This window comes from Eschrichtius robustus, chromosome 11 (assembly GCF_028021215.1).
Source record: "Eschrichtius robustus isolate mEscRob2 chromosome 11, mEscRob2.pri, whole genome shotgun sequence".
Classification (NCBI taxonomy): Eukaryota; Metazoa; Chordata; class Mammalia; order Artiodactyla; family Eschrichtiidae; genus Eschrichtius; species Eschrichtius robustus.
In genome coordinates this window covers 103,583,896-103,598,471 of record NC_090834.1, presented here as the reverse complement: position 1 = coordinate 103,598,471, position 14,576 = coordinate 103,583,896, and positions in this window count along the sequence as shown.

Sequence of the window (14,576 nt, the reverse complement as noted above, 5' to 3'; positions counted from 1 at the left end):
GCTCAGATGCTGGATACAATTGAAAAAGGTTGAACGCTCACTATAAAGGCAGAAAACACATTTTGGAAACATCTGATGCCAAAGGGACTACTTTTTCAAAGTGGAAACATTTTAATCTACAGATGGTTATTTAAACATGGAAAAATAATCAGTTCCACAGCTGTGATTCTTGGAGTGACTCACTATAGCTCTCAAGTGACATTTGAGAATATGAAGTTTTTATATCCCATGGATCTGGTTCCTGTGGCCAGTTAGTGTTCAAACTCTCCTAATCTGCTACTTCACTAACTCTGGGAACTTAACTTTCTTAACTAGATCCCTGTTAGTCCCCGTGACGCAACTGTAAAGTGAGACTAATGATGCCGTTCAAAGGGGCTGGTGGGAAAATCAGATAATCCTAATTCCTGTGAAGCTGTTGGAACAGTGCCCAGCACTGTTGGCAAGAGCTTGAGAAAAGGTAACTGTCATTCTATTATTAGAGCCAAAAGTCTTCTATCCCTCTTTAAACAATGGATGTGCCATATGGAAAGTTTATCATAGAAATTGAACTTCAAAAGGTCAATGCCAAGATCAAGAAGATAGGAGATGGGGACTCACAGTACAATAATTAACCAGAACAAGAATTTTCTTGAGTTTTTTAAAAAAGTATTAAAACAAACTGTTTCAGGAATTCCCTGGCGATCTAGTGGTTATGACTCCACGCTTCCACTGCAGGGGACACAGGTTCCATCCCTCGTCGGGGAACTAAGATCCCATAAGCCACGTGGTGTGGCCAAAAATAAAAGAAACAAACTATTTCTACATGTATGTGATCTCATTACCTCCTTTTTTGGTTATTGATCACTGTAAATTTTTTTGTCTCATTGAGTAATTTGATAAGAAAACTAGACTTGTCATCTATTTATCAAAATTTTTAAACTTCATATCTGCTGTTTAGTTCCTAGACCAAGGCCTATGAGTTCCATATAGAACCCAAATGATTAATAGTTTTATAAAGATTACACTGGTCTCAGATGCATCTTTCTCCTGGGTCAAGTTCTGGTTTTATAAAAAGGATTAAGGAGCTGAGCCAGTCTCAATTCTTTTAGTTTATGCCAAAGTGACTTAAGGTGTAAACAGCCTTAATGGCTATATAGTTTGGTACAAAGGGAGGGAAAAATGCTTGGGGGAATAACTAAGCAATTATTCAGTGGAAATGAGGATAATCCTTTAAATGACAGAAGAAAAGGGAAACCAATGAATAAGCTCTTTTCTTAGATTCCACCTACTGGTTTAGTACAATTTTTCTCTTAACCTTTGGTAAAATATTTACAGTTGGTTGCCTTTTTTTCCACCTAAAAATTAGAGCAAATATATTTATTTTTAAGCACAAGGAACACAGGAAAAAACGGAAGGTCCAATGGGATAAAAAGGCAGGACTGTTAGCAATAAGACGAAAGCTCAGCAAGTTGCTCTGATTAGATAATTTCAAATAAAAATTGGAAAAATTTACTTTTTTCTAGTTTCTTTCTACCTCCCTTCCACACTAATATCACTTTTAACATTACAGGGTGAAGATGACTACTATCTGTGAGAAGACGTTGTAGCATATAGTGAAACATAATACCAAATCATTTCCACAGTATCACCCAGTATATCTGCAAATAACAATACTGACCTAGTCAAAATGAGTGATTTTCCCCACCTGTTTTTGTTTTTGCCATTAAAAAAAAGCACCTTAATTAAAATGTATTACAAAACGAAGTGCTGCAGTTTTTCTGCTGGTGCTGTGTCGTTGGGTGATCTGCACATCATTGTCACTTGCTCACAGCGGGACGTTCCTCCCTCCTTGATTAATCTTCATGGAATGGCATACATTTGAACCTCCTGTCACCTTTTTTAGCATTAACTTTTGATTGTTTTTTCTTGAAGTATGTCTTACCTGTTTTATAGTAACTGCCATTCTCTTTCATTCCTCTCCTGGTTTTCTTTCCTCCCTTGTTTCATTTCTTTCCTGCTTCACCCCTCTTACGGTTTCTTATCTACTCGCCCAACAGAGAGTCAAGAGTTGGCACCATTTCTCCAGCCTGGAAAGTGGAACGCTGCAGAGAACCCACGCAGGTAGACCAGCCCCACCATTGATGCCCATTGATTTGAGTGAAGAAATAGGTAAAGATGTGTCAGTGGACTCACTCCGTTCCTTTGGCACCTCTCTGCTTTCTGTCTTTCTGTTCTCCAAGCTCTGAGGTGGTCTGAGATACTCACTTGGATATTATTAGTACTTTTTAACTTCCTTGTTTCAAACCAACCTGTCTCCTATCTTTATTTAATTCCAAAGTCCTTTTACCATTGACTCTTCTACCCTAAGTGGATACATAGGCCCATTTGTAAACTTTGGAACATGCTGTGCTTTCACACTTTCCTCTCCTTTGTACTGGGAAGCCTTTTCTGAAACCCCCAAACCCTTAAGTGCTCATTTTCTCCAACCTCTTTGCACTTTTTGATATTCATTAGTGCAGCATCATATTGCCTTTTAATATTGCCCTATATGTTAACTAAACAAAATTGGAAAATATAGATAATAAAAAAACAAGAGAAAGAAAAAAAAGCATCCATAGTGCCACAACTCAATGGTAATATTTTAATTTAGATTTTTTTAAAAAAATTTATTTATTTATTTATTTATTTATTTATTTATGGCTGTGTTGGGTCTTCGTTTCTGTGCGAGGGCTTTCTCTAGTTGCGGCGAGTGAGGGCCGCTCTTCATCGCAGTGCGCGGGCCTCTCGCTGTCGCGACCTCTCTTGTTGCGGAGCACAGGCTCCAGACGCGCAGGCTCAGTAGTTGTGGCTCATGGGCCTAGTTGCTCCACGGCATGTGGGATCTTCCCAGACCAGGGCTCGAACCCATGTCCCCTGCATTGGCAGGCAGATTCTCAACCACTGCGCCACCAGGGAAGCCCTTTTATTTAGATTTTTAAACGTTTGTATGTCAATATGTATTTCACATAGAGACATATGATTTTGAAAATCACCAAATTAGGATCATGTTGTTTAGCTTAATGTCTTTTAAACACCTTTTTCATGTCAATAAATATTTATTATAATTCTTTTTTAATTGAAGTATAGTTGACTTACAATAGTATATTGGGTTCAGGTGTACAACATAGTAATTTGACATTTGTATAGATTTCACTCCATACAAAGTTATTATAAAATATTGACTGGGTTCCCCGTGCTGTACATTACATTTTTAACAGTGGCATGCTATTCCATTTTTTGGAAGTGTCCTGTTACATTCCAATTATTTATTTTCAGTCCTGTCTCACAGATACAAATAAATGTCTTGTGAGCAGAGATCCTTGGGGCAGGGCCGATGTCTGTCCCCACCCCCACCCCGTGTTCTGTAGTGTCTCAGATGTGGTAGACTCATTAAATGTATGTTGAACAAGTTATGGTGAATACAGATTCCTCTTCCATGTTTTTTTTCCCTTATGTAAAATGGACAAAAAAGATACTGAAGATTTATTAACGCTTTGAGCTTTAGAAAGTGACAATTTCAGGCAATAATACTGCTCAAAGGCTGAAGGTAATTTAGAAAACACGAACTCAGCTTTGTTTTAGAAAGACCACAGAATCATGGTGACTCATGATTGATGTGATTCATGTTATCCAGGCAGCAGAAAGAGAATGGTAAAATGAATGGTGGTGGGGTTTTTTTGCATTTAATTAAATTAATTAATTTATTTAACATCTTTATTGGAGTATAATTACTTTACATTGTTGTGTTAGTTTTTGTTGTATAACAAAGTGAATCAGCTATACAGATACATATATCCCCATATCCCCTCCCTCTTGCGTCTCCCTCCCACCCTCCCTATCCCACCCCTCTAGGTGGTCACAAAGCACACAGCTGATCTCCCTGGGCTATGCGGCTGCTTCCCACTAGCTATCTATTTTACATTTGGTAGTGTATATATGTCCATGCCACTCTCTCACTTCGTCCCAGCTTACCCTTCCCCCTCCCCGTGTCCTCAGGTCCATTCTCTACATCTGCGTATTTATTCCTGTCCTGCCCCTAGGTTTTTCAGAACCATTTTTTTTTTTTTTAGACTCCATATATGTGTGTTAGCCTATGGTATTTGTTTTTCTCTTTCTGACTAACTTCCCTTTGTATGGCAGACTCTAGGTCCATCCACCTCACTACAAATAACTCAATTTTGTTTCTTTTTATGGCTGAGTAATATTCCATTGTATATATGTGCCACATTTCCTTTTTCCATTCATCTGTCAATGGACACTTAGGTTGCTTCCATGTCCAGGCTATTGTAAATAGAACTGCAGTGAACATTGTGGTAATGACTCTTTTTGAATTATGGTTTTCTCAGGGTATATGCCCAGTAGTGGGCTTGCTGGGTCATATGGTAGTTCTATTTTTAGTTTTTTAAGGAATCTCCATACTGTTCTCCATAGTGGCTGTATCAATTTACATTCCCACCAACAGTGCAAGAGGGTTCCCTTTTCTCCACACCCTCTCCAGCATTTGTTGTTTGTAGATTTTCTGATGATGCCCATTCTAACTGGTGTGAGGTGATACCTCATTGTAGTTTTGATTTGCATTTCTCTAATGATTAGGGATGTTGAGCGTCCTTTCATGTGTTTGTTGGCAATCTATATATCTTCTTTGGAGAAATGTTTATTTAGGTCTTCTGCCCATTTTTGGATTGGGTTGTTTGTTTTTTTGCTATTGAGCTGGATGAGCTGCTTGTAAATTTTGGAGATTAGTCCTTTGTCAGTTGCTTCATTTGCAAATATTTTCTCCCATTCTGAGGGTTGTCTTTTTGTCTTGTTTATGGTTTCCTTTGCTGTGCAAAAGCTTTTAAGTTTCCTTAGGTCCCATTTGTTTATGTTTCCATTTCTCTAGGAGGTGGGTCAAAAAGGATCTTGCTGTGATGGCACGAAAACAGAAATATAGGTCAATGGAACAGGGTAGAAAGCCCAGAGATAAAACCCACACACCTATGGTCACCTTGTCTTTGATAAAGGAGGCAAGAGTATACAATGGAGAAAAGACAGCCTCTTCAATAAGTGGTGCTGGGAAAACTAGACAGCTACATGTAAAAGAATGAAATTAGAACACTGCCTAACACCATACACAAAAATAAACTCAAAATGGATTAAAGACCTAAATGTAAGGCCAGACACGATAAAACTCTTAGAGGAAAACATAGGCAGAACACTCTATGAATGGTGTTTTTTTAAACCCAGAATGATCTCTCTTCTGGTGACCTTCCAGACCCAGCTCCATGCAGTGAATCTTGCTAATAAGACCTCTGCATTGTTCTCTCTCCTTCCTGGTCTTATAACTGTGTGGTTGGCGCCAATAGTGATGTGATTGTACCATGTATTATTTTGATTCTTATTTCTTCAGCCACCCTATAGCTTGTAAGAAGGCAGGGGCTGGAGTATCATTTTATAATCTCTTTTGCATCATTAGTTTAGGAGCATGTTCGTAAAACTGAGCTTTACAGAAAAGTGACTAATGTTACTAATTAAACATTAATTTTTGAAATATAATGATTCGTTTTTATAACGGAAGAGAGCTTCTTTCTTAAGCCACTATGGAGCTCATTATTCAGAGTTTAGAGTTCGGAAATAAGGGCTACCAGTAACTGTAAGTGTTCTAGAAAATTATGTTCCCCACCTTTTGTGATCCTCACAACTAGCTGAGAGAAAGTTATACCCATGGTGGTAACCTGCGGGTTTGGGATTGCAATTATATGACCTGTGACTGGAAGGATCTGCAGAGAAAGTATGGACGTTTTATCAGTAGATAATGAACTTCCAATTAAACAAGGGGTATTTAATAGTAGTGACGATTATTATTATGAAAATGTAGATAACAATTATTAAAAACTAGGAGATTGGTTCAAGGTGGTGGAGTAGAAGGACATGTGCTCACTCCCTCTTGTGAGAGCACCGGAATCACAACTAACTGCTGAACAATTGTCTACAGAAAGACACTGGAACTCACCAAAAAAGATACCCCACATCCAAAGACAAAGGAGAAGCTGCAATGAGATGGTAGGAGGGGCGCAATCACAATAAAATCAAATCCCATAACTGCTGGGTGGCTGATGCACAAACCGGAGAACAGTTATACCACAGAAGTCCACCCACTGGAGTGAAGGTTCTGAGCTCCACATCAGGTTTCCCAACCTGGAGGTCCAGCAATGGGAGGGGCAGTTCCCAGAGAATCAGACTTTGAAGGCTAGCGGGATTTGATTGCAGGACTTTGACAGGACTGGGGGAAACAGAGACTCCACTCTTGGAGGGCACACACAAAGTAGTGTTCACATCAGGACCCAGGGGGAAGGAGCAGTGACCCCATAGGAGACTGGACAAGACCTATTTGCTAGTGTTGGAGGGTCTCCTGCAGAGGCAGGGGGTGGCTGTGGCTCACCGTGGGGACAAGGACACTGGCAGCAGAAGTTCTGGGAAGTACTCCTTGGTGTGAGCCCTCCCGGAGTCTGCCATTAGCTCCACCAAGGGGCCTGTGGGCTCCGGTGCTGGGTCACCTCAGGCCAAACAACCAACAGGGAGGGAATTCAGCCCCACCCATCAGCAGACAAGCAGATTAAAGTTTTACTGAGCTCTGCCCACCAGAACAACAGCCAGCTCTACCCACCACCCGTCCCTCACATCAGAAAGCTTGCACAAGCCTCTTAGGTAGCCTCATCCACCAGAGGGCAGACAGCAGAAGCAAGAGGAGCTACAGTCCTGCAGCCTGTGGAATGAAAACCACATTCACAGAGAGACAGACAAAATGAAAAGGCAGAGGGCTATGTACCAGATTAAGGAACAAGATAAAACCTCAGAAAAACAACAAAATGAAGTGGAGATAGGCAACCTTCCAAAAAAAGAATTCAGAATAATGATAGTGAAGATGATCCAGGACCTCAGAAAAAGAATGGAGGCAAAGATTGAGAAGATGCAAGCAATGTTTAACAAAGACCTAGAAGAATTAAAGAACAAACACTTAGAAGAATTAAAGAACAAACAAACAGAGATGAACAATAAAATAACTGAAATGAAAAATACACTAGAAGGAATCAATAGCAGAATAACTGAAGCAGAAGAATGGATAAGTGACCTGGAAGACAGAATGGTACAATTCACTGCCACAGAACAGAATAAAGAAAAAACAATGAAAAGAAATGAATACTGCCTAAGAGACCTCTGGGACAACATTAAATGCACCAACATTCACATTATTGGGGTCCCCGAAGGAGAAGGGAGAGAGAAAGGACCCGAGAAAATATTTGAAGAGATTATAGTCAAAAACTTCCCTAACATGGGAAAGGAAATAGCCACCCAAGTTCAGGAAGCGCAGAGAGTCCCAGGCAGGATAAACCCAAGTAGAAACACACTGAGACACATAGTAATCAAATTGACAAAAATTAAAGACAAAGAAAAATTATTAAAAGCAACAAGGGAAAAAACGAAAAATAACATACAAGGGAACTCCCATAAGGTTAACAGCTGATTTCTCAGCAGAAACTCTACAAGCCAGAAGGGAGTGTCACAGTATATTTAAAGTGATGAAAGGGAAGAACCTACAGTCAAGATTACTCTACCCAGCAAGGATTTCTTTCAGATTCGACAGAGAAATCAAAAGCTTTACAGAAAAGCTAAAGCTAAGAGAATTCAGCAGCACCAAACCAGCTCTACAGCAGATGCTAAACGAACTTCTCTAAGTGGGAAAAACAAGAGGAGAAAAGGACCTACAAAAACTAACTCAAAACAATTAAGAAACTGATAATAGGAACATACATATTGATAATTATCTTAAATGTGAATGGATTAAATGCTCCAAGCAAAAGACGCAGGTTTGCTCAATGGATACAAAAACAAGACCCGTCTATATGCTGTCTACAAGAGACCCACTTCAGACCTAGGGACACATACAGACTGAAAGTGAGCGGATGGAAAAAGATATTCCATGCAAATAGAAATCAAAAGAAAGCTGGAGTAGGAATACTCATATCAGATAAAATAGACTTAAAATAATGTTACAAGAGACAAGAAGGACACTGTATAATGATCATGAGATCAATCCAAGAAGAAAATATAACAATTATATATGCACCCAACATAGGAACACCTCAATACATAAGGCAAATGCTAACAGCTATAAAAGAGGAACTCGACAGTAACACAATAATAGTGGGGGACTTTAGCACCTCACTGACACCAATGGAGAGATCATCCAGACAGAAAATTAATAAGGAAACACAATAGATCAGATGGATTTAATTGACATTTATAGGACATTCCATCAGAAAACAGCAGATTACATTTTCTTCTCAAGTGCACAAGGAACAGTCTCCAGAGTATATCACATCTTGGGTCACAAATCAAGCCTTGGTAAATTTAAGAAAATTGAAATCATATCAAGCAGCTTTTCTGACACAATGCTATGAGATAAATTACAAATAAGTTACAGGGAAAACAACGTAAAAAACAGAAACACATGGAGGGTACACAATATGTTACTAAAGTACCAAGAGATCACTGAAGAAGTCAAAGAGGAAGACAAAAAAACTTAAAGACAAATGACAACGAAAACACAATGATCCAAAATCTATGGGATGCAGCAAAAGCAGTTCTAAGAGGGAAGTTTACAGCAATACAATCCTACCTCAAGAAACAAGAAAAATCTCAAATAAAAATCTAACCTTACACCTAAAGGAACTAGAGAAAGAAGAACAAACAAAATCCAAAGTTAGCAGAAGAAAAGAAATCATAAAGATCAGAGCAGAAATAAATGAAATAGAAACAAAGAAAACAGTAGCAAAGATCAGTAAAACTAAAAGCTGATTCTTTGAGAATATAAACAACATTGATAAACCTTTAGCTAGACTCATCAAGAAAAAGAGGAAGAGGACTCAAATCAATAAAATTAGAAACGAAGGAGAGGTTACAATGGACACCGCAGTAATACAAAGCATCCTAAGAGACTACTACAAGCAGCTCTATGCTAATAAAATGGGCAACCTGGAAGAAATGGACAAATTCTTAGAAAGGTATAACCCAAGACTGAACCAGGAAGAAATAGAAAATATGAACAGACCAATCACAAGTAATAACATTGAAACTGTGATTAAACATATTCCAACAAACAAAAGTCCAGGATCAGATGGCTTCACAGGTGAATTCTATCAAACATTTAGAGAAAAGATAACACCATCCTTCTCAAACTCTTCCAAAAAATTGCAGAGGAAAGAATACTCCCAAACTCATTCTACGAGGCCACCATCACCCTGATACCAAAACCAGACAACGATACTACCAACAAAAACTTATAGACCAGTATCACTGATGAATATAGATGCAAAAATCCTCAACAAAATACTAGCAAACACAATCCAACAACACATTAAAAGGATCATACACCATAATCAAGTGGGATTTATCCCCGGGGTGCAAGGATTCTTCAATACATGCAAATCAATCAATGTGATACACCATATTAACAAATTGAAGAAGAAAAACCATATGATCATCTCAATAGATGCAGAAAAAGCTTTTGACAAAATTCAACACCGATTTATGGTAAAAACTCTCCAGAAAGTGGGCATAGACGGAAACTACCTCAACATAATAAAGGCCATATATGATAAACCCACAGCAAACATCATTCTCAATGGTGAAAAACTGAAAGCATTAACTCTAAGATCAGGAACAAGACAAGGATGTCCACTCTCACCACTCTTATTCAACATAGTTTTGGAAGTCCTAGCCATGGCAATCAGAGAAGAAAAAGAAATAAAAGGAATACAAATTGGAAAAGAAGAAGTAAAACTGTCACTGTTTGCAGATGACATGATACTATAAATAGAGAATCCTAAAAGTGCCACCAGAAAACTAGTAGAGTTAATCAATGAATTTGGTAAAGTTGCAGGATACAAAATTAATGCACAGAAATCTCTTGCACTCCTATACACTAATGATGAAAAATCTGAAAGAGAAATTAAGGAAACACTCCCATTTACCATTGCAACAAAAAGAATAAAATACCTAGGAATAAACCTACCTAGGGAGACAAAAGACCTGTATGCAGAAAATTATAAGACACTGATGAAAGAAATTAAAGATGATATAAATAGATGTAGAGATATATCATGTTCTTGAATTGGAAGAATCAACATTGTGAAAATGACTCTACTACCCAAAGCAATCTACAAATTCAATGCAATCCCTATCAAACTACCACTGGCATTTTTCACAGAACTAGAACAAAAATTTCACAATTTGTATGGAAACACAAAAGACCCAGAATAGCCAAAGCAATCTTGAGAAAGAAAAACGGAGCTGGAGAAATGAGGCTCCCAGACTTCAGACTATACTACAAAGCTACAGTAATCAAGACAGTATAGTACTGGCACAGAAACAGAAATATAGATCAATGGAACAGGATAGAAAGCCCAGAGATAAACCCACGCACATATGGTCACCTTATCTTTGATAAAGGAGGCAAGAATATACAGTGGAGAAAAGAGAGCCTCTTCAATAAGTGGTGCTGGGAAAACTGGACAGCTACATGTAAAAGAATGAAATTAGAACACTCCCTAACACCATACACAAAAATAAACTCAAAATGGATTAAAGACCTAAATGTAAGGTCAGACAGTATAAAACTCTTAGAGGAAAACATAGGCAGAACACTCTATGACATAAATCACTGCAAGGTCCTTTTTGACCCACCTCCTAGAGAAATGGAAATAAAAACAAAAATAAACAAATGGGACCTAATGAAACTTCAAAGCTTTTCACAGCAAAGGAAACCATAAACAGGACGAAAAGACAACCCTCAGAATGGGAGAAAATATTTGCATATGAAGCAACTGACAAAGGATTAATCTCCAAAATTTAAAAGCAGCTCATGCAGCTCAATATTAAAAAAACAAACAACCCAATCCAAAAATGGGCAGAAGACCTAAACAGACATTTTTCCAGAGAAGATATACAGATTGCCAACAGACGCATGAAAGAATGCTCAACATCATTAATCATTAGAGAAACGCAAATTAAAACTACAATGAAGGGGCTTCCCTGGTGGCGCAGTGTTTGAGAGTCTGCCTGCCAATGCAGGGGACACGGGTTCGAGCCCTGGTCTGGGAAGATCCCACATGCCACGGAGCAACTGGGCCCGTGAGCCACAATTACTGAGCCTGCGCGTCTGGAGCCTGTGCTCCGCAACAAGAGAGGCCGCGATGGTGAGAGGCCCGCGCACCGCGATGAAGAGTGGTCCCCACTTGCCGCAACTAGAGAAAGCCCTCCCACAGAAACGAAGACTCAACACAGTCATAAATAAATAAATAAATAAAAGAACGTGAATTTCTAAAAAAAAAAAAAAAAACTACAATGAAATATCATCTCACACCGGTCAGAATGGCCATCATCAAGAAATCTACAAACAATAAATACTGGAGAGGGTGTGGAGAAAAGGGAACCCTCTTGCACTGTTGGTGGGAATGTAAACTGAGACAGCCACTATGGAGAACAGTATGGAGGTTCCTTAAAAAACTAAAAGTAGAGCTACCATACGATCCAGCAATCCCACTACCAGGCATATACCCTGAGAAAACCATAATTCAAAAAGACACATGCGCCCCAATGTTCATTGCAGCACTATTTACAATAGCCAGGTCATGGAAGCAACCTAAATGCCCATGGACAGACAAATGGATAAAGAAGATGTGGTACATATATACAATGGACTATTACTAAGCCATAAAAAGGAATGAAATTGAGTCATTTGTTGAGACGTGGATGGATCTAGAGACTGTCATACAGAGTGAAGTAAGTCAGAAAGAGAAAAACAAATATCATATTTTAATGCATGTATGTGGATCCCAGAAAAATGGTACAGATGAACCGGTTTGCAGGGCAGAAGTTGAGACACAGATGTAGAGAACAAACGTATGGACACCAAGGGGGTAAAGCAGTGGGCGGTGGGGGTGGTGGTGTGATGAATTGGGAGATTGGGATTAACATGTATACACTGATGTGTATAAAATTGATGACTAATAAGAACCTGCTGTATAAAAAAATACATAAAATTCAAAAACAAAACAAAACAAAATACTGTGTACTCATTCAATGGGATACTACACAACAATAAAAAGTAACAAACTGTTGATACATACGACACTGATGGATTGCAAGGGTATTATGTTGAGTGAAAAAAGCCAATCTCAGAAGGCTACACACTGTATAATTTCATCTATTAACTATGCTTAAAATGACAAAATATATAATGGTTATTGCCAGAGGTCAGATATGGGGGTGCAACTATGAGGGGATAATACAAGGGAGTTTCTTTGTGGTTGTGGAAGCGTTCTGTGTTCTCAAGGGAGTATTTTTTGGGATAGTAGAATTGTTCTGAGTTCTGATTGTGGTGGTCATTACATGAATCTATACATGTGATAAATATACACACACTCAAGTGTATGTACTGTAAAAGCAGATAAAATCCAAATAAGTTCTAAGGTTTAGTTAATTGTACAATACTATACAAATGTCAATTTCCTGGTTTTGGTAATTGTATTATGATTATGTAAGATATGAACATCGGGGAAGCTGGGAAAAGGGTACCCAGGAGCTTTTGTACTATTTTAGCAACTTCTGTGTGAATCTAAATTCATTTCAAAATAAAAAGTAAAAATAACAACAAAACAAACCTAGGTGGATGTGAGGTTGTAAATGTAAGGATTAAAGATGGTGTTTGAAAAAGAGAAAGGGAAGTTAGAGCCTGTAGAGGTTAACAACATGATGGAATATAATGCAGACATGCTGGTTCAGATTCCTACTCTGCCTCTTGCTACACAGGACCCTGGGCAGATTAGTTAACTTCTCCGTGCTTTAGTCAACTTGTGTTTGAAATGAGGAAATAGCAGTATCTATGCCAAAGAAAGGGTTATTGTGAAGGGGACATGCAAATATGTATGTAAAAAAGTATAGTGTTTGACACATGGGAAAGACTCAAAAAACTTTCCTTAGTTGCTTAGACGTGGGGAAAGTATCGTCAAGGCTCAGGTTAAGTGGCCGTGGGAAAAAGGGCAAGTGCAGGATCCCAGAGCAGTGGCAGAATCGTCATGGAGAGACTGGGTCAGGATTACTGTTCATTGGAGGAGGATGCTTGACATATAGAAGACACAGATGGGACTCACCAGCTGGTGTGGGGGACAGGACATTAGAAGATACAGAGAAGAGGATTCCCTACAAATGGGGATTTGAACTACCTCTCCCCTCTCAGAAAGTTTGAGCCAAAAGAATGAAAGCTGAAGGGCTGGGTACTGATCTCTGGAATATTTGGAGGAAAGTAAAGTTGTGTAGAAGATAAAGACATGTTTACTTTTGTTCTAATCCGAGTACCTTGCGAAGTCAGTGTTGCTGATGGAAATTGTGTCAGAGACAATTTCAAGAAGTTCTTAAAGAATAAAGTCTAACATAATTACTTAAAAAACATATTTTTATTTTAAAATTTTTATTGGAGTATATAGTTGATTTACAATGTTGCATTAGTTTCAGCTATACAGCAAAGTGAATCAGTTATACATGTACATATATCCACTCTTTTTAAAATTCTTTTCCCATATAGGTCATTACAGAGTATTGAGTAGAGTTCCCTGTGCCATACAGTAAGTCCTTATTAGTTATCTATTTTATATATAGTAGTGTATATCTGTCAATCCCAATCTCCCAATTTATCTCCCTCCCTTCCCCCACGGTAAACATAAGTTGGTTTTTTTGCATCTGTGACTACTGTTTTTTAAATAAGTTCATTTGTATCATTTTTTTAGATTCCACATATAAGTGATATCATACGATATTTGTCTTTCTCTGTCTGACTTACTTCACACACTATGACAATCTCTAGGTCCATCCACATTGCTGCAAATGGCATTATTTCGTTCTTTTTTATGGTGAGTAATATTCCACTGTATATATGTACCACATCTTCTTTATCCATTCCTCTGTCGATGGACATTTAAGTTGCTTCCATGTCCTGGCTATTGTAAATAGTGCTGCTATGAACATTGGGGAACATGTATCTTTATGAATTATAGTTTTGTCCAGATATATACCCAGGAGTGGGATTGCTGGATCATATGGTGGCTCTATTTTTAGTTTTTTAAGGAACCTCCATACTGTTCTCCTTAATGGTTGTTCCTATTAAAAAAATATATTAGTTGAGCAGGAAACTGGGGATGTTGAGGTGAGTAAAAAATGTTTTTTACCTTCTAAAACCTCATATCCTGATGAAAGAATCAGTGAATGAAAGTCAAAGAAATACAAGTTATTACAATATTTAATCCATGAGATAAGAATTTAAAGTGCTTGATGGGGAAAGGCTTCATAGAAGATGCCATCCTTGAACCTGCCTTTGAACAGGACTTCCTCTGAGATGAGAGGGTCTGTGGGGTCTCTGGGGCTAAGAAACAACCTTCAGTTTAAAAGTAGCACCCTGCTGCACGAGGAGAGGAGATTCAGAGCACCGCCTAAACAAGCTCCAGAGACGGGCATGAGCTGTG